Source organism: Petaurus breviceps, unplaced genomic scaffold, assembly GCF_028583685.1.
Source record: "Petaurus breviceps papuanus isolate PSGF00001 unplaced genomic scaffold, PetGlider_PUasm1.0 173, whole genome shotgun sequence".
NCBI lineage: Eukaryota > Metazoa > Chordata > Mammalia > Diprotodontia > Petauridae > Petaurus > Petaurus breviceps.
The window spans coordinates 12,933,949-12,955,716 of record NW_027185759.1 but is presented as its reverse complement, the minus strand read 5'-3'; the positions used below and the strand labels follow the sequence as shown (position 1 = coordinate 12,955,716).

At 40.4% G+C, this 21,768-nt stretch overlaps 1 long non-coding RNA gene across 1 annotated transcript; it reads right to left on the bottom strand.

Moving 5' to 3' along the window:
* Positions 1-18,061: 18,061 nt before the first annotated feature.
* Positions 18,062-20,277, bottom strand: LOC138157843 (uncharacterized). Its single transcript, XR_011167476.1, has 2 exons — positions 18,942-20,277; positions 18,062-18,690 (listed from the first exon to the last, which is right to left on the bottom strand). It is a non-coding gene; the product is annotated as an uncharacterized lncRNA (long non-coding RNA).
* Between the last annotated feature and the right edge of the window lie 1,491 nt (positions 20,278-21,768).

The following is a 21,768-nucleotide window of genomic DNA, read 5'->3' as shown; positions in this document are numbered from 1 at the left end:
GTAAGTGTTAAGTGTCTGAGGCTGGATTTGAACTCAGGTCCTCCTGACTTCACTGCCAGTGCTCTATTCCCTGAGCCACCTAGCCACCCCCAATTGTTCATTTTTCAATGTGATTATTTACACCTCAGAAATTGGCAAATGCTACAAAGGAGGGCTTAATTTATTGTTTTGTTGATTTTCTAGACTTACGAAAGTAATGAGGAAAATGTCAAAAATAGAGACTAAACTTGAAAGAGTGTTTGCATGTATTTTAAGTTGTTAAATATTTGCCAATATGCTACAGCATATATCTATATATTAACACAGTTAAAAAAAATCTCTAGGGGCGGCTAGGTGGCACAGTGAATAGAGCACCGGGCCCTGGAGTCAGGAGGACCTGAGTCCAAATCCAGCCTCAGACAATTAACACTTACTAGCCGTGTCTCCTTTAGCAAGGCATTTAATTGCCCTACCTTCCCCACTTCCAAAAAAGAAAAAAAAATTTAAATCTCTGAAAAAAGGAAGTCGACTTACTTAAATATGTACATTTTCTATGATTAAGACATGTCAATATGAAGCAAATATTTATAGTACATAAATTAATTTACAAATTTAATTTATAAATTTGTTACTAAAAAAATTAACAATTAAGTTACAAAATACTTTAAAATAATTTGGAGGAGCAAAATTTTTATCTGGTAAAAGAAATAAATAATGGGGGAAAAGTAGAAATGAAATTGTACTAGTGCTTTGGAGCCTGAAAGTATATTATAATCTAGTAATCATCAAAACTACTTGGGACTGGTTAAAAAATAGAAGAAATAGATTAGTAGGAACAGACTAAATGAAGAAGTTCCAGAAATAATCTCATTTAGTCAAATTTAAACCCAAGAACATAAACCACTTGGTAAAGAATTCCATATTTGATAAGGACTGATTATAGGAGTGTGATAGTAATGGCAATTAAAGATTCCCCTGTATTGGCTTGGTTTTCAAATTGATTGTGTTAAAACCCAGAGTTTGTTAATCCCACCTGTGGGATGGGCTTGTTGATGTGAAAAGAAAGTCCTGAACTGGGAGGAGCTGGTGAGGGAGATTTGGAGAGACACTAGAGAGAGGCGGAAGATCTTTTTGGAAGCAGCACCTCGTGGAGAGAGAGAGACTAAGAGAATTGCTGGTGGCCGCTTTGAATTGCCCTGGACTTTTGAGACCTGCCCCCCTGAGCTGCCAAGGACTGAGGAGACATGGCTGTTTTGCTGGTACTTTGTCTGTCTGTTTTGATGTTATTTTGCCAGATTTGTCCACTGGTGAAAGACTGTCCTGTTGAAGAAGTCCTGGAACCTGGCATTTGGTTAAGAAGCCCTGAGACTGTCCTGCAGACAGAGAGTGAATACTGTCCACTGATGAGGGACAATACTGTTGTTGCAGGGGTCTGGAGACTGTCCTGCAGACAGAGTGAATACTGTCCACTGGTGAAGGACAGTGCTGTTGTTGCAGGGGTCTGGGAACCTTTCTGTTGGTTCGGAAGCCCTGAAGAAGGATTTTCTTGTTGGATGTTTACAGAAATCCTGGGAGAGGGTTTGCTAATGTGTTCAGGGGTTCTAGGACTGTTCTGCAGACAGAGGATAAATTCATGAAGGGACTGGCAATGTATCTTATGGCCTTGCTAAGCCTTGTCTCCCCAGGAACTAAGATTGCTGAGAACTTGCCTCGTGTCAAAATGAAGAAAAGACCTCCATTTGGGTATTAAGTGCTGTGTTTAAACTTGATGTAACTCTGGGGTAGATTCAATTGTGATCCTAGGGGTGGGGAACTTTTGACCTTATTGTGCTCTATGATTGACAAATGAAGGTACTTTACCTATGTTTGGAAAATAATCTCCATTTGAGAAGAGGGGTTTTGTGGTGGACCAAATGAAGGTATAGCCTAGGGGTGGAGTAGTATTTAGAACAGGGACTTTGTAATTGATTGAATGATTGGAAAGTCCTGGGGTGGGGTAGTCCTTGGAGATTATTTAATCACACTTAGTAAATGCTGTATTTTGAATGATGTCATGTTTTGATCTTCTCTGTTCTTGGTTTGTCACTGAATAAAATAGAGAGCACCTATGCTGGTATTTTGAACCTGGGAAGTTGCCTTTCCTTGGCATTACATTACAAGGAGCTGGGGCAGTTAGGTAGCACAATGGACAGACTGCCAGACCTGGAGTAAAGAAAACTCATCTTTCTGAGTTCAAATCTGATCTCAGACACTTACTAGCTATGTGACCCGAGGCAAGTCACTTAACCCGATTTGCCTCAGTTTCCTCGTCTGTAATAGTAGGAAAGGAAGGAAATGGTAAACTACTCCAGTATCTTCACCAAGAAAGCCCCAATTGGGGTATGAACAGTCGGAGACAACTGAAAATGACTAAACAAGCTGGAAAAACTGGAAAGTAATTAAATAGAAAATAGAAATTATACCCCATTTGTCCTGATCCATATCTGGCCACTGGAACCAGTTGGCTTGCCCAGGATGGCTGCTAGCACAAACTCTTAGATCTGCTTTACTAGGAAAGATAGCTGTTTAAGGGGTCAATAATCTTTTTTTTTTTATCTAGATTCACTAGTTATGGGGAAATTCAGCACCCTGAATGCAGAGAATATACAGAGAATACAAGCAGAAAAATAACGACCAACATACATCTCTTTAGAGCCAGAGGGCATTGCATCCCTAGTGACTCATTGCCTAATTAGAAATTAAAAGGTGTGAAAGCCTCCCAATAAGCAAGCCTCCCTTAAGCAAACTTTTCTTAATGGGCTCCTCTTGAAGCCCATTAATGGGCAGGGAAGATCTTAAATTCCATTAACATTACAATGCTCCAGAGGAGAAAGTAAGGCTGGTAACTTACAGCAGCTCTCCCTCCCTGAAATCCAAGTCACTTTCAAGTCCTGGCATCAGCTCCTTGAAGTCATGGTCCTCTTAGAGAGCAAGGGCAAACAACAACCTGGGTGAGTGCTGCCCACGAGGGATCCAACTTCCTGATTGACTCAATGCATGTAAAATGGCAATTGTTTCCTTTTTGGCCAGAAATCCTGAGGGTCTTTCCCTTCCAGTAAATTTATAAATTATATATATATTAAAGAGGTCATTCTTTGCCTCATTCTTAAAATTTAAGCCTTAATCACTGAATGGTCACTACCTCAGTCAAGCTGAGTCCTATTAAAGATCTCAGTTTGAAAAGGCCAAGGTCCCCCATCGCATCCTGGGTCATCTCCATGTGTCCTCACCTGCATCTGGCCACTGAATCCAGGTGGCTGTGGAGGAGAAAGTGAGGCTGGTGAGTCTGTCCAGTTCCCCTTCACTTAAATCCCATCCACTTGCATATTATGGCTTCACCTCCCTGATGTCATGGTCCTCTTCGAGAATGAAAGACAAACAGCAGCAATTATACCACATATTACAATGAATTCCAAATGTATGTGTGACCTAAAGACAAAAGGCTCATTCATTAAAGAATTATAATGTAAAATGGAAAATATTTACATAGCTGTGACTAGGGATCTCTCTCCCTCTCCCCCTCCCTCTCCCACTCTCTCTCTCTTTCCTCTCTCTCTCTCTCTCTCTCTCTCTCTCTCTCTCTCTCTCTCTCTCCATCTCCATCTATATCTATATTTCCAAGCAAGCAACATAAGTGATCCTAAAACAGTAGGCAATTGACAATTTCAGGTTTCTAAAATTAAGAAACTTATTTCATGAACAAAATCAATGGTGCTAAGATAAAAAGGAAAGCTGTTGGTTACATAAAAAAAAAAAAAAGAAAGAAAAGAAATCTTTGTGGCAAACATCTCTAAGAACATTTTTTTTTTCTGTAAGATATGTGAGACCAACAGATATTCCTTGAGGCATAAGTATTCAAGGACGTGAATGAATTGCAAATAGCTAATAGTCATGTGCTGGATTACTTAGTCATTAATAATAAGAGAAATGTAAATTAAAACAACTCTGAGGTTTCACCTCATGTCCAGCAAATTGGAAAAGATCATGAAACACATAAATATTCAATGTTCAGAAAGGCTATGGGAAGACACATTCCCTAAAACTCTTTTGGTAGAAAAATGAATTGGTCTAATTATTCTGTGAAAAATTTGCAATTATGTGACAAGTCACTAAATTTTTTAAACCTCTGAACCTTGAAATATGTCCAAAGATAGATAGACAGGATGGTTATATATATATATATATTCTAAGATTCATAGCAGTACTTTGTGGTAGCAGAGAGCTACAATTAAAAGCCATGCCCATTGACTGAGGACTCACATTGAAAAAAAAAAACAAAAACAAACCAAAACTTCAGCAAATGAATATAAAGCTGAATGAATATATGAATATATATTATATATAAATTAATATAAAATATAAAAAATATAAATGAATATATATAAAATTATAAAATAAAAATAAATATACTGCACAGTAAGAAACTGTAAGGACAAGTACCTATGTGGCAATGCAGGGGATAGAGTGTCAGAACTGAAGTCAGGAAGACACAACTTCCTGAATTCAAATCTGGCCTCAGATATTACTAGTTTTACGAACCTGGGCAAGTCACTTAACCCTGTTTGTCTCAGTTTCCTTATCTGAAAAATAAATTGGAAAAGGAAATGGCAAACCAATCCAGTATCTTTGCCAAGAAAACTTCAATGGGTTCATGAAGAATTGGATATGACTGAAATGACTGAATAGCAAAAACAACAAAGAAACTACAAACATGAAGAATTCCAAGAAACAAGGGAAGATTTGTATGAACTGATGAAGATTGAAGAAAACAGAAACTGAAAAGCAATAAACTCAATAACTACAATAATTTAAATGAAAATAGAACAAAGCCAAGGATCGTTTCATTGTTTCCACCAATCTTCACTCCAAAGTGGAGGTGAAGAACCACACTTCCTTACTTTTCTAGGTGAATGTGGGGAGTCTCAGAGGAGAATATTCCTCACTTTCTAAGATGTGGTCATTGCGTTTGCTCATTTCATCTGTTTTTTCTTTGTTCTAATAGAGAAATCATTTGGGGATGGAGATGATGCCAAGTATTCACAAATGACTGTTATGTAAAAAAAAAAAATAGATGCCAATAAATCTTTTTAAAATGACAATAGAATTCATCTTTACTTTTGTTTGTTTTCTACTTGGTAGAGTTGAAAGCTTATATAAACAGTAATCTCACACTGAGCTTTTTTAATTTAAATTTAAAATGAACTTATGTGAAATGCATTTAGAGTACAAGTGGCCCTGACTCATGGTGGCTTAACTGACAAAATATTCTTACGTGTAACTTGTGCTTCTCCCCCTTCCCTATCTCATATGATGCCCTTTTTTGTTCCCCATTTCAAAATATGCATGATTGATCTAGACAAGCATCTTCTCTCATACTCAAGGAAAGCAGATACATAACAAGGAACAGCTACCAAGCATCTTTTTTTTTCTTGAGTCTCCTACTTACCATGTCTCCATCTCTCCCTCCCTGTCCCCATTCCATGGCTAATAGGATTTCCCGCCTCCACCCAGCTGCTCTTTTGGACCTCAGAAACTCATTATCCGTTAAGATGACATCATCTTGGAAACTCACACCTCCTCTCTACTTTTTGCACCTCCAGCCCTTCCTTTCCTCTGGTTGGAGGGTGTGGGTGGTGGGATCCTCATGGAGCGCCATGCTAAAAGCTAGTTGGAGAGGTACCCCTGATGTCCCTGCATCAAAACAGATCTTCCCTTAGAAACAGGATCAATATTATTAATGTGCAAAGTTGTGTAGTTAAGGCACTCTATTGTTAAAACGACTTGTGCTGAGGTGCACGGACATGGCCACCATGTATAATGTGGTTTCTATCAGGAGATCAGTCCAGAATTCAAAGCCACTGACTTACAAACACATATTTTTGTAACACTATCTGTTCAAATGTAAGGAAGTGCCTGTGTTTATTGGCACAGGGTTTGTGAGGTTGGGAATACTGAAGCAATCAGTGAAAATGTGGATATGATTTCTGACATTATCTGCCTCTTAGGGAAGGAGGGAGAAAGTTATTTTGACTAGATACAATCAAGTCATTAGGAACTCAGTTTAATGGGCTATTATTGTTTGGCTCTGAGGCCATGTCATTTCTTCTCACAAAAGTAATAGTTTCGAATTTATTCATTTTAAAATTGTATCAGTGAATTTGATATCCAAAGAGGAAGAAATGGTTTGAAAAATCATGCTCCTAATCAAGACTTAAAAAAAAAAAACCTTCAAAATAGCCCTATTCCATATTCAGAATTTATTTTTTTTCTCTCCCCCACCCCCAACTTTTTGGCATCATTCTCATAAGGAATATACTGTTAGGTTGAGCCTTCTTCTGCTACGCTTTATATTTTGCCAGTGATTGGCAGCAATTGATTTGAAGTTTCCAAATGTTGCAAAGATGGGTTACTTGGAATTGCCTTCCTGTGAATCCACATTGCAAGCCTCTTTCAATGGTTGGACTCAGACAGGATTAGTCAAAAAATAGGGAAGCCTTCATCTGAGTTTTGTTATAGGAGGGGTTCTGCCACCTCACCACATTTCCTATGGGCAGAGTTCATTTCAATATTTCTGTTGTTTATGAGAGATATTGTAGCATGAACTCTTTTTTTTTCCTCCAACCTTCTTTGAACAATTGCCTATTAAGGACCTTCTACTCTGAAACCAATAGGGTTGCTCCTCAGCTAAAGATTTAAGGATGGACCACATTTTAATGAGCTTTGTTACTTTCAGCAAGGGATAATCTAAGAAATTGAACACTAGAGAAAGCCGTATCTGTTAACAAGGACAAATCAGATATTTGGAATATAGAAGGGGCCTTAAAAGTCATCAAATTTATTCTGTTAATATTACAGATGAAATTCAGACCCAGAGAGAATAAGTGGACTGGAATGAAGTCCCAGAAGTAGTAAGGAGGAGATGAGGATTTGAAACCAAGTTCTCTGATTTTAAATCTGAGCATCTTTATGCAGATGATTCCCAGATTCTTATGTCCACTCCTGAGCTACAGTCAGCCATTAGCACCTTGCCCTTTGGCCATACTGAATTGATGCCCTGTAGATATCACAAACTCACCAGATTACTAATGTTCTTTCCCCCAACTCCTCCCCTCTGCTCAACTTCCATATAATTGTCAAGAACACCAAATAGAGAAATAAAACAGCCCCTGTCCTGATGTCGGAGACAACACATATGGAAGTTTTTAGCTATAAGTCTTATGGAAAAGACCTTTGGTCCTTAGGATGCACCAGCAATGAAAATTGTAATGTCTCTTCTTTGATGTCATTTCAACTGATTAAAATCAAGTCAGGCATTGAGGACATCAAGGTCATCCACTGCATCCCAGGCCATTGTGGGTTATCCTGTCTTTTATCTTGCCACTGGACTTCCATGACTCAGGAAGGCTGATGATTTTGTACAACTCTGCCTCACTTAAATTCAAACACAAGTCAATATATCACCTGCAATATGACTGGTTCCAAACAGAGGACAAAGTCATACCAGACCTAAAACTATGTTATAAAGCAGTAACCATGGGGATTATTTGTTACTGGCTTAGAAATAGAATGGTGGACCAATGGAATAGATTAGGTACATAAGACATAGTACTTGTGTACTGACTATATATAAATTACTATAATAATCTGCTGTTTGGTAAACTCAAAGACCCCAGCTTCTAGCATAAAAACTCACCATTTGACAAAAACTTCTGGGAAAACTGGAAAACAAAATGGCAGAAACTATGCATAGATGAACATCTCACACCATATACCAAGATAAGGTCAAAATGGGTACATGATTTAGACATTAAGAATGATACCATAAGCAAATTAGGAGAGCAAGGAATAGTTTACCCATGAGATCTATGGAGAAGGGAAGAATTCATGACCAAATAAGAGATAGAGAACATTATGAAATGCAAAATGGATAATTTTGATTACTGTTAATTTCTTAAAAAAAGGTTTTTCACAAAAAAAGCCAATGCAACCAAGATTAAAAGGAAAGTAGAAAGTTGGAAAACAATTTTTATAGTCAGTGTTTCTGTTAAGGGCCTGATTTCTCAAATATATAAAAAATGGAGTCAAATTTATAAGAATGCAAATCATTCCCCAATTGATAAGTGGTCAAAGGATAAGAACAGGCAGTTTTCAAATTAAGAAATCAAGGCTAACTAATGGTCATATGAAAAAAAATGCTCTAAATCAAATTAATTAGAGAAATGCAAATTAAAACAACTCTGAGGTGCCATCTCACATCTATGAGATTGGCTAATTGGTCAGAAAAGTAAAATGATAAATGTTGGTGAAGATGTGGGAAAATTGGTACACTAATGCATTATTGGTGGAGCTGTGGACTGATCCAACCATTCTGGAGAGCAGTTTGGAGCTATACCCAATATATAAGGGAATCAAATTGTGCATACCCTTTGATCCAACAATACCACTAAGAGATTTGTATCCCAAAGAGATAATAAAAAAAAGCTAAAGGACCCACATGCACAAAAATATTTATAGTTGCTCTTTTTGTGGTGGCAAAGAATGGGAAATTGAGGAGATGCCCATTAATTAAAGAATGGCTGAATGAGTTGTGGTATATGAACGTAATGATGAGCAGGCAGATTTCAGAAAAACCTGGAAAGACTTGTATGAACTGATGAAGAGAAAAATGAGCAGAACCAGGAGAACATTGTACACAGTGACAGTAATGCTGTGTGATGATCAACTCTGATTGACTTAGTTCTTCTCAGCAATACAATGATCCAAGATGAATCCAAAAGACTCAAGATGGAAAATGCCATCCACATCCAGAGAAAGAACTGATGGAGTATGAATGCAGATCAAAGAATAATAATTTCACTTTTTTCATGGTTTTTCCTTTTTGTTCTGTTTCTTCTTTTGCAACATGACTAATGTGGAGATATGTTTTATATTATTGCACATATATAACTGTCATCAGATTGCTTGCTGTCTTGGGGAGGGAGGAAAATTTGGAACTCAAAAATCTTTCAAAAAATGAATGTTGAAAATTGTCTTTGCATGTTATTGGAAAAAATAAAATACTATTAAAAGATAGAATGATCCAAGACAATTCCAGAAGACTTGTGATGGAAAATGCCATCTACATCCAAAGAAGGAAGTAAGGATTCTGAATACAGATTGAAGTATACTATTTTCACCTTTATTTTTTGGATTTTTTCTGTGTTTTTCCCCTTTTGTTCTGTTTCTTCATTCACAACATGACTGATATGGAAATATGCTTAACATTATTGCACATGTAGAGCCTATTTTGGATGGCTTTGTGTCTTGGGAAGGGGGGAAGGGGAGGGACAGAGAAAAATTTGGAACTCAAAATCTTGCTAAAATGTGAGCACTATTTTTACATGTAATCAGAAAAAATAAAATACTATTTACAAAAATTAATTAATTTTCAAAAAGCCGACAAAGGGCAAACAATAACCACAAACAATAACCCAATTTTAAAGTCAGATGAAAGTTAATATGAAGGTTCCAGTCTAATGCATTGTCTTGCACCTAGGAAAAGTGCCAAATTAACATCTATTTAACAATAATATTTCAACTGTAATCCATCAAAGTGTGAATCAATGATTTAGTCTATCTTGAACCATTTGATATGTATACCATACATATATATTGTACATGTTCCATGTATAATATAAAATTATAATAGATTTATATCTATCACATAATATTAGAATTTGGGTGAAAAGGAAAGATAGGATAGAGATTTGGAACTGGACAGGACCTTACACTCGACAGCTTCCTCATTTTTAAGATGTAGAGCTGAGGTCCAGAGAAAAATGCCTTGTGGAGATGTGGACAGGATGAACCTTCATCTGCTTTAGGCACGCCTGTGGTGGCTTGCCTTGGTCACCCAGGCAGTGCTGATAAGGCTGGAGTGATGGCCCCTGTATCTATTTCCAGTACTCTTTCCAGTCTGAAAGGTACCCTCTTTATTACTCAATTGATACCCAAGTTGGATACAAACTCATCCTTCTATACATACAAGCTATGTAGCCAACACATTCTCACAGAGAGGTGCTAGAGGTTTTCAATTTGTAGGGAGAGAAACATGTTAAAAACCAATGTATAGGAATAATTGTGGCAAGGAACATTATCACAGAAGTGATACAGACTCACTCTTTTGGAAGAAATCAGAAGGAAACTTTCTTTTCTTTAACTAATGGCGATGGGGTCTGTAAGCCCATGGAAAAAAGGGAAACTGGAAATATTTCAGAATAAACAACTGCAACAGCTGGTCCAAATGAATGGCTAGCTATGTTATAATGATGTTTTTCATTTAAATTTATGATTTCATTCAATGTGGGGAACTTCCTGTGGGGAGAGTTCTTCCCCTGCCAGTTTTAATGGTACTCTCCAGTCATGGGCTTGTGGTTGAATCCCCGCTCTGCTCTTTGCTCTCTTTGTGCCCTTGGATAAGTGCCATAACATCTCCAGACCTGTTTCCTCACTTGTAAAATGCTAGGGTTGGACTAGCTGAGATCTGACATGCCTTCTAGCTTTGGATCTCTGGCTTGCCTTGATGCAGATTCTAACTTCCCTGTCATTTATATTCTTAGAAAGTTGTCTGGGCACTGAGAGTTTAAATGTTTCCTACTGGTCCAAAGGCCAGTCGATGTCAGATGGAAGACTTGAACTAAGGTCTTTCTGACTCCAAGGCAGGCCCACTGCTTCTCATGCTGTAACTACAAGCAACCATAGTAAGAACAAATGAGCAGATATGTTACCTGGTATCTCAAGCAATAAGGCTATGTAAGGGAAAAAACAAAAGAACATCACAGAAGTCACCCCAAATCCCTCTAATCTTCCAAGAGAAAGCAAACACAAAGAATGAGGTGGTGTGTCAATCAAATTTCTAGGATTAAAAATGTAAAAAAAAATGTCAATGATTCAGTTTCTTATGCATAACTAGATGTTGGGCATTTTGTACTTAAGATATCGCATTATTTTGTTATCAGTAGGGACATTCAAACACACAAATAAGAAAAAAAAAAGATATGATTTGTGGAACAAGAGTCCAATAATTTATTTACTTATTTTCAGCAACTGGGGTTAAGTAACTTGCTCAAGATTAAACGACCCTGGGGTGGGTGCTAAGTGTCTGAGCCTGGATTCGATCCCCAGGTCATCCCGACACTGGGGCCGGTGCTCTTACTCACTGCACCACCTAGCTGCCCCTACACCTTTATTTTCACTAATTTTTGTTCTTTGCATTCCTATGTGTTTTATTTTGTGCATTTTAAAGGACTGTTCTATGAAGGCCCATAGACCTTACCAGATTGCATAAGAGCTTCATGACGTAAAAATCGTTAAGAAAGCTTGTTTTCATTGTTTTCTCTACCTCTGACGGTAAGATAGAGAAGAAATAGAGTATATTTGGATATTTTGTTTTTAATGATATTTCCTTGTTAAATAACTCTGCAATGTCAATGATTCCCATAGTTTCTTTCAAGTCATTGAAAGTTGACTGAAGTCCAAGGCACCAAGTGAACAGCTGAGATGGTATGAGGCCATCTAGTGGTTTGAACTTGTAATTACACGTGGTTTGGAAAAACAGGTCTGGGAGTTGTGAAACATTATTATCCAAGCAGAAGGAAAACTAGTCATGAATATGGAAGTGAAGGGCAAATGAGAGGTTTCATTCTTTGAAAACCCCCAGCGCTCAAAGCACAAACATCCCATTCATGAACAGCAGGGCTAATAAGGACTTTTTTGTATTTTTAGTAGCTCAGATAATTGACAAAGGCTGTGTAGCCAATTAAGCAGCAAATTGCCCTTGGAAAAGTTCATTAATATCAGGAGAAACATCGGTCTGCTGATTATTACTTATTCTAAAGCAAAAGCAAAAAGTGAGACTCTGGATATTCGGAAAACATCTTTCAATTTAATTCAGTAGAAACTGTTTAATCACTTACTCTGATTCATGTCCAAATACTCTAGGACCCAAATATGAAGAAGATCTAGGCTCTACCCTTGAAGGACTTTCAATCCATTCTGGTTAGTAAAGACGTCAATAAGTATCACAATAAAACTGAGACATTACAGGTACATGGAGTCAAACAATCATCTATCCATGCTTAGCACAGTGCCTGACACACACAGTGGGTGCTTAATTAGCCCTTGTGGAACTGAAGGTTCCAAGAGAGATCCAAAAAGGTAGAAATCACTACCCTTTGGTTTTTGTTTTTTGTTACCTGACTAGAATTCTGGGGCTGATGTTAGAATCAGGAGACCTGAGTTCAAAGACTGCCATTGAACGATGGGGGTAGCAGTGTGATCCTGGACAAGTCACAACTTTTCCGAGCTTCAGTTTTCTTGTCTGCAAAATCAGGATAAGATTACATGGAATATTTACCTTCCATGGTGAGTTATGAGGAAAGTACTTTGCAAATTTTAAAATCACATGTAAACATGAGTCAAACCAAATTACTCCAAGGAAGCTGTGCTCTCATCAACATGGGTGTTCTCTGTCTTTGCCACAAAAAGGCAATGGAAAGGCAGATGGTGAGTGTGAGCAAGGTGGGAGATGAATCAATGAGGACCTCCAAAGAAGAAAAGGAGGAAATCGTGTCATCAAGAACCCAGAACCAGCAGCAGATGAAAAGCAAGAGAGAGAGAAGACAAGAGTGCAGCCCTGTTAGCCTTGGGTGTGTCTGCAGAAAGAACAAGGCCCCCAGAATGCTGAGAGGAACCCCTGTGGTGGGAGACGCCCTGACAAGAGTCAGTCCCACAGCACGGGCATGAGTGGGTGGCTATCTGCACCATTGGCGAGAACTCTTGATTTTATGAGCCAGAGGATCCATTTGCATATTTGAATGTTCTTATCACAGTCTATCTATGCTTGCTCTTCTTGGGCAAGCCTTGGCCCAAGAGGCCCCTAAGTGCTCCACACAGGCCTCCCCAGTGAGCCTCCCCAATGGACTGGCCTCCTTCCTGACTTTTGCTTCACATTATGAAATTTAAATTGCTATTATTAGGAAGAATATCGCATTCTTTTCCTTCTGGCTTGATGGAGTGCAGACAGAAGTGATCCTGGGACAGAGCACTCTTCTGTTATTATTATTTTATGATTATTGTTCTTCAGACTATTGCACAGGTACATAAAATTACCATTTACATAATTTCATAAAAGTATCAGGATGTAAAGCTGTCCTCCAAAAGCTCACTGGAATAGTCTCAGCACACTTCCCATGGAAAAGAGTATAAAGGGAACAATGTGTACCACATTCAATGTTGATTTCTTGGCTCAGTCTCTATCTTTTGAAAACAACTTATTCCACACATGTCCTATCTCAGATTATGAATATCCAGTATAAGAAATTTTATTAAAACCAATTATTACATTTTTTTATGGACCAATATTGTGTCTGGGAGATTGTGGTCAACAGTTTTGTCTGAAAACATTTCAATTCTAGTACAATTTGTTGGCTGAATTCTTGTTAGTAACAATAATAACAATTAGAAGAAAATACTTGGGAATATGTGTTAGAAACAAATGGTGTTAGAAGAAGAATGGTAACTATCATGGGAAGTACAGGGCGAGCCAATGGAAAAAGTCATCCAATTTGAACTCTTTTTTTTTTTTTTAAGCAATCAGGGTTAAGTAACTTGCTCAAGGTTACACAGCCAGTTATTTCCGGGTGTGGTGCTAAGTATCTGAACCTGGATTTGATCCCCAGGTCATCCTGACACTGGGGCCGGTTCTCTTACTCGATGAGCCACCTGGCCACCCCCCAATTTGGACTCACACAAATTTTTGCTCTTTTCCTTTTCTTCTCCCTCACACAGCCCTCCTCCCCATACATCATGTTTCCAAATGGTGTTTTGTGAGGGATGGAGAAGTTCAGAGGACCTGAGCACAAATACTATATCTGATATTTTATAACTTTGGGACTAGACTTCTGTGGTCTGGTCTCACCCTCTCTGAGCTTCCATTTCCTAAGTGACAGAGATAGGGATAGAGAGAGATAGAAGAATGATGAATGGATGGATGAATGAATGGAGAGATGGATAGATAGGTGAATGGATAGATGGAGAAAGAGATAGAGAGATAAATAGAGATATATAAATAGATAGATACTTAGAAAGATAGATTAGATAGATGATAGATTGGATAGCTAAATAGATGAATGGAAGGATAGAGAAAGAGATGGAAAGAGCGTAATAGAGATAGATGAATAGGTAGATGGATGGAGAGAGAAATGGATAGATAGAAGAATAGATAGGATAGCTAGAGAGAAGAATGAATGGATGGATGGAGAGATGGACAAGCAAATCAGTTGATAGGCAGATAGGCAGGCAAGCAGGTAGCAGATAGATGAAAAGAAGATAGGGCATTTGTTAAGCACTCACTTACCTTGCCAAGTACTGCAGTAAGATCCTGGACTTGAAATAAACTCAAACAAGACAATCCCTGCCACTTTGGAGCTTGTATTCTGTTGGTAATAGATACACAGAAGGGAGCTGGGGAGATGGAGATACAGGGATAAAGTGTACAGATGGCCAGGAAGTGGAAGAGAGGCCCAGTTCCCAACCAGATAAGGGAAAAGCCTATCTCTCAGTGAGAGAAGGTGGAGAGGAGGTGAGAATGATGGCCCAGAGGCATACCATAGTGTCTGGAGAAGTGATGGGTAAACAGACAGAATGAGAGTTTAAGAGAGAACTTCGGGAGCTTGTTGTGAAGCTCCAAGGACTAGTGAATCTAAAACTCTTTACAGAGTTTGAAGGGTCTGTATCAGCAATGCCATATTCACAATGCCTATAGAGATTACAAATATGCTGATATAATTATCCATTACAAAATACGTCATGTTTACCATATGAGGAAATAAACTAGAAAATTTATTAAGATACCAAAAGACTGAGTCCCAAAACCAGAAAGTGAAAGCCATCAGAGTAGTTATGATATTGGCACAGGTAGATAAAGTAGAAAACACCCACATTTTCAAGCCTTTAAAACAGAACAGGCTACCTCAGGCAAAGGTCCTCCTCTCCCCATGCACAGCAACCACCCAGCGTCCTGGAAGCGCGCTCCCAGCAGCTCCGGCCCCTGGCAGTCCTCAGCAGGAGTCCTTAGCAGAAAGTCCTTAGCAGTCCTAACTCAAAAAGGGCTTCGCGCTGCCACTGCCTCTGCTGCTGCCGCCGTCACCACCACCGCCATCCAACGCAGGAACGCTAGCTTGGCTTCCGCTTCCTCTTGCTCCACCCCTTCCTGCTACATCAGCAAGTCCAATGGGGCATGGAAGATCTTTAAATCCCATAACCCTTACAGGGTCTCATAAAATTGACTATGGGCAGACACAGGAAGCAGAGGCCCTTTCCGGATCTTGCAGCTAACTTGGCGGTTCTCTGCAGGGCTTGCCTTCTTGGAGCACCTGGAGGGTGCAGTCACCCGACCAGATTACTGAGGTTGGTCCTGCAGATGGAGAGGCTCCAGTCTGAATTCCTGGAGCTCAAGAAGCATTTCTGTTTAGGCTGCTTTGAAGCAGAGGTCTAAGCACCCTGGGTTTGTGGGCATATGTCCATGCTGCTGGATGACAATTATGCCTGCCACTGAAATATTAAACCCTAACAATGCCCACTTACACAATTTTATCATTGCATCTGTACCAATATTTGGTTTCCATCCTCTGTCCTCTCCAGAGCAACACCCCCCAACCCCTAAAAAACAAATTCTCCTAAAGCACAGATCTGAGCAGGTCACTCTGGTGCTCAAGAGTTATCTGCTACTCCTTTTGCCCTGAGGATATGCTGCAAACTCCTCAGGCTCATATTTCAAGGGATCACAAATAGTAGATAGAATAGTAACTCAGAAACCATCTAACCAGCCTCCTCATTTGGCAGAGGAGGAAACCAGTGAAGGCCCAGACCAGTGAAATGACTGGTTCAGGGTCACATACTAATAATAGGAATGGTACCTAGGAGTTCTGGCTCCCAAGTCAGCACCACAGGCCACTGAAGAGTGGAGAGCAGCACTGACCTTCCCAGGTTGATTGGACGGCATTGTTTTTTCTGCAACATTTAGTCTAGCTAAGCTGACCTATTAACAGTTCTCCAAACTTACTGAGCCATGTCCAGCCTCCATGTCTTTGTACAGGCTGTTCCTAATGCATGGCATCCCCCTCATTACCCACATCTAGAATCCTCACTTTCGTTTGGGGTTCCATTCAGGTGTGACCTCTTCCAAGAAGTTTTTCTTGATCTCTCCAGCTGTTAGACTCTCTTCCTCCACAAAATCTATCAAATTTATTTCTCTCTTAAAATAGTGTGTGTTCTGTTCCCACCCACCCATAAATCCCCTCTGGGAGCACGCGAGCACACACCCTAATTTTTTTTTTCTTTTTCATCTTTCTATCCTAGAAACTTAGCACAACACCTGAAACATTAGAGGAGCTTAATAAACATATGCTTTGTGGTTGTCTGGGGAACAGAAATGCCCACACTTACCCTGAGGGGAGGTGGAAGCAGCCACCACACACCCAAGCCCCTGTGATCTAGAGGAATGTGCCTCTTGTTGGCACAAGAAAGAGCAAGGCTCTCCCTTTCTTGAGGTCAGAAGCAGGTTTTTTTTAAAGCAAATTATGAGAGCTGTTGTCAGTTTTGAACAAAGCTTAATATTCTTAACTTTAAAAAAACAAACGCTTCCTCCCCACCCCTACTCCCTACTCCATGGTGTCAGCCTTGGTGGCTGCTTTTTATCTTGGTGGGGTCAGGTGAGAGATGATACTCAAAGTAAAGGAGCTGTTCAGGCTCAGGAATTCTGAGAGAAATGATCATGAATCTGAGACAGAGAAAAAGAAAAACTAACCAGGCCTTCGAGGTGTAATCAAAAGAACCTTGTCTTTGTCATCAAAGGATGTCTGTTCAAATTTTGAGTCTAGAGCCTGTGTGACCTTAGCTGGCAACCTTCCCTCTGGGCCTCAGTTTCCTCATTTGTGAAAATCAGGAAGTTGGACTGGGACTAGGTGATCCTACAATTCTCATTGTTTGCTTGTCATTGAAGCAAAGAGTCTCTTCTTGAATTTAGGATTCCAATAAGCATTTCCAGAAGTCTGCCATCAGAATTGTCTAGGCTCAGTGTGTCAAAGATCGAGTTAGAACAGAATAAAATGAATGAATAACTAGAATTACAGAATCCTTCATTCTGAACACGCTCCTGAATTCACCTTCTCATCTTGAACCCTAGTAAAGAAACTATTGGACCTGGAGTCAGAAAGACCTGAGTTCAAATATGAATGAAGACATTAGTGGTTTGACGCTTTGAAAGTGACTTAACCTGTCTACTGCAGTTTCCTCATCTGTAAAGTGGAGGCAAGAATTGCACATACTGCCCAGGGCTGTTGGGAGAGTAAAATGAGACCATTTTTAGGTGCTTTGCAATCCTTAAAATGCTATATAAATGCTAACTACTATTACTAATACGCCCCCACCCCTACACACCCCCTCCTCTTCCTCTTCTTCCTCCTCCTAATCTGTCTCTCACGAGAGGAAACTAACAACAATTGTTGTCAATAAGATCACTATTTTAATCAGATAAATATGTTTAAGTGCAGGGCACAGCATTCTTGAGTCATGCTGTCCTTAACAAGCAACAGTCAATCTCCAGTCTCCATACCCATACTTCGATCACTTCTGCCTCTTAGAATCACTATCTTCCTGTAAAGCAAGGTCTAATCACCACTTCCTACAAGAGATCTTCCCTGATCCTGCCCCATACTGGCAAGTTACCGTGCATCCACTTTGTTTCTCCTTGTATGTGTGTACATGTCATGCTTCCCTCTATGCGCCGAAATCCCACGATGTCCTGGCAGAGTGAGCACATCATAAATGCTGTTGAAAGTTTGATTGATCAGAGCTATAGATCTAGAATGTTCACCCCCTCCACTCCTCATTTTAGAGAAGAGGAAACTGAGGACAAGAGAGGCTGTGCGACTTGTCCAAAGTCACACAGGTGGAAAGGATCCAGAGGTCGGAAATGAATGACTTAAAAAAAAAAGGAACTGGATTATAGACAATTACATATATATTTATTAGTAACAAGTATCTATTTGCCCTCCACATCCACCACGAATAAATAAACAAATCAATCCTTGTAGCAGCTTGAATAGTGAGCCCAAACAAAGCTCCATATTAGTCATGTGACAAAATTCCTCATTCTGCATATAAGTAAAATAATGATTCTTAATAAAAACTTACAAATTTGACAATACATAACAGCTGACATACATAAAGAACCTTTAAAGAAGAATGACAAGAGCCGGCTTGGGGCCAGCAATATGCTAGTATTTCTTAGTGGGGCTCACAAATTTTATATATTTTGCGAATGGGGAAACTGACACGCAGAAATGCTAAACATGCAAAATGAGGGCATTTTAAGGGAAGGTTATGAGGACAGTCTGCAGAATTTTCCAGAGCTTCTCAAGTTCGGAGCATAGACGCCTAAGAAACTGTCACCACGGCCAAAAACACTACGGCGGCACGGGGATTCGAACCTGCATCGCCAGGCTCTCGGTCCAATGCTCTTTCCATTACGCCAGACAGCTCCTGCTGCACGCGGCTCCTGTTTTCCACCAGGCTGCTTTGTTGCAGACCGTGCCACTTGTAAAAGTAGCTGAGCTGCACTTCATCAGATACCTGGAACGGAATACAGACAGTCCAGGCTGGATTTGGGGCAGAGATCAGGGGCCCTCCATTCCTTCCGCTGCCGCTCCTCACATCTAAAAAGGCTGGGTCTCCCCATCTCGCCCGGGCTGGAGTGCAGCAGCTACTCTCAGGCGCGATCCCACTACTGATCGGCACGGGAGCTTTGACCTGCTCCGTTCCCGACCTGGGCCGGTTCGCCCCTCCTTAGGCAACCTGGTGGCCCCCCGCTCCCGGGGGCTCACCATATTGATGCCGAACTTAGTGCGGACACCCGATCGGCATAGCCCACTGCAGCCCAGAACCCCCGGGCTCAAGCGATCCGCCAGCCTCAGCCTCCCAGTCGCTGGGATCACAGGCGTGCGCCACCACGCCCGGCTGTCGGCGAGACGCTCCAGAGCTAGCTCTGTTCCTGCTGCCTCCGGCTCAGCTGCCCCACCTGGAGATGCAAATGCTAGAGCCGGTAGAAAATCTTCCCAGGCGTGCAGGGACAGTGCAGGGCTTCCGTGGGGGTCCTGGGGTGCAGCCGCGAGCTGGGGAGGCTGAGGTGTCCTCGGGGCTAAGCAGGCAGACAATGGGGCCTGACTCACGAAGCAGGAACAGGTTGCACCTTGCAAGGCTGGGTTTCTCCGGGTTCCGACTCAGGATGATTATTTCCACAATGTCTGTATTAGGAAACGTCCCGGTTTTGTGATGTTGACTTGCAAACTCGGCGTCTCGGAAAGCCAAACTTTCCCCAGCACATGTTTGGTGAAGAGCACTTTGATTTCTTAACCTTTTTGATTTCTTGGACCCCACTGACAACCCGGTGAAACCTACCACCCCTCCTCAGTAAAATGCCCGGACAGAGAAAAGAAAACAACCACATTTAAATATTTAGACTTACTCGTTCCTTTGCTTATGTGAACGTTTCATGGATCCCAGGTCAAGAACCAGTTCATTTCTAAGTAGCAAAGTTCTGATCAAATGCCCAGTCTCAGAAGTGTTCTAGCGCCCTGACTCTGGTCCACTTTGCTTAATCTCTCTGAGACTCAGTGTCCCCATTTGTGAAATCGTGACGATGGGAGCATCTACCTCTCTCTTGGAAGAATCGAATGAATAACAAGCCAAGCCATCCTTAAAGGGATCGTTACTATTACTGCTATTGCAATAGACTGTCCAGAGGATAACGGGATGGGTCACACAGTTAGAGGAAAATGGCTGACAATTCTGGCTTTGGTTTTTCTTTCTTTCAATATCCCCCTCTTCACCCTAGAAACTCAAAGATTACATAGGGGAGGAAAGGTCACCCTCTTCCTGATTAGAATCCTATTAGGACAAGGTAAGGAAAAATACCCACCAACACTACATCCCCGACTCTGCTGAGGGCTCTCCATGGCCTAGCCTGCCTCTCTTCACTTTTCTGGTTTATTTGAAAGTATGAGGGGGAGGAGAGGGTGGGCAAGACCAAAGGACTATCTCAGTCCACCCCCCAGCCCCCATTGTACTAAGGGTAAAACAAAAAGTTGAGGGTGGTTGAACAACTTAGGCAAGGTCAGATGGTGGGATCTGAACCAAAAGCCTTCCTGACTTTTAACAGTATTCTAGACTTCCTCCACAAATGTACTTTCTCCTTTCAGCTAGGATCAAATAATAAACTAAAGAAAACAAGAACCATTGTATTCTAACTCTTTTGTTCTGCCGATTGAATTCTTAAAGTCTAGTTAGGGAGCAAGGGGAGAAGGGGAGTAGGAAAGGAAAAGGAGAGAAGAGGAAGGAAAGGGGGAGAGGAAAGAGATCAGGAAGACAAAGTTCAGGGGAAAAGAGAAGAAGGCAGAGGGAGTGGATGGAGAGTGAAGAAGGAAGGGAGTTGGAGGAAAGGAGGGAGAAGGAAGAGAGGAGGGGGGTGGGTAGAATAAAGACAGAGGGAGAAAAAGGGAAATAAGAATGAGCGTGTCTGGCTCCCCTCCCTACCTGGTGTGTCCTTGGTAAGGAAGCATCAAAACCTACCTGAATGAACATGGAAGCCCAGTTTTGATTGGTGAGTCTTTCCACCAATTGTTTTTTTTTTTTTATTGGTTCCTTTATTACAGTTGAGCTATAGAAGATTCTCATTGATTTCTTCCTCTATGAGGGTGGCACTCTGGGAGGTGAGCTGTGTGGGTAGGGGGTGGCACTAGCAGTTTAGAGAGCAGGGCTATCTCCATCAAGCATAACATTAACCTGGATTCTTGAATCAAAAAGAAACTGGCTATTCTGACCATTACTTTGGCATCCATGGATTACATTTTAACATTTTTCAACTGCCCAGCTTATTTTTTATAGAAACAGGCAGTTCCTAGAGAAAGTGACTCTCAGCCAATTGTATAGCTTGGAAAAAAAAAATATGAAAGTTTCAATCGGCTCCCTGCTGTCCTGCCATGTGTGAATTGTGACATTTTCATTTGTTCTCTGACTACTCTTTTACAGAAGTCACATTCAGTGGTCTGAGGATGATGGTCAGGATGAGGAAGCAGCCCTCTGGATATTTTACTGCTGCCTTTTATTGATCTTGGAATCCAACAAATAGATTGCTTAGCTCTTAGAATCTCTTAATTTCAGTGAAAAGCCAATTTTAGTAAAGAGTACTATTTCCTGACAATGGCCTTACTGTTCTGATTTTATGATTACTTCATCTTCATTGATTTCTTTAGGTAAAGTTTAACAGGCAGAAAAGAGGGTGGGCATTAGAGAAGATAAGGGGATGCATGATCAGATGTATAATTACTCCATAATTGGGTTTTTTATATTCATTTCTAATTATGATGCATAGGAACAGTTACAGTTCAAAAAATAATGGAAACAATGCCCATGGTTACAAGCCTGATTAAATGACTCCACAATTTGATCATTTGGGGAGTACCACAGTGATTCCTATGACTGTGAATTTGGCAATAATTAAAAGAGTTTTTACTGTATAATCAGTTACTTTTGAGAACAGCACACTATCTCTAATCCCCTTGATTTTTGTCTCACCAATGCTCAGAAGGGCAAGATTTTCAAGCGCTAGGAAACTGAAATGTTCTCTCTCATTAGGGATCAGAATTATGAGAC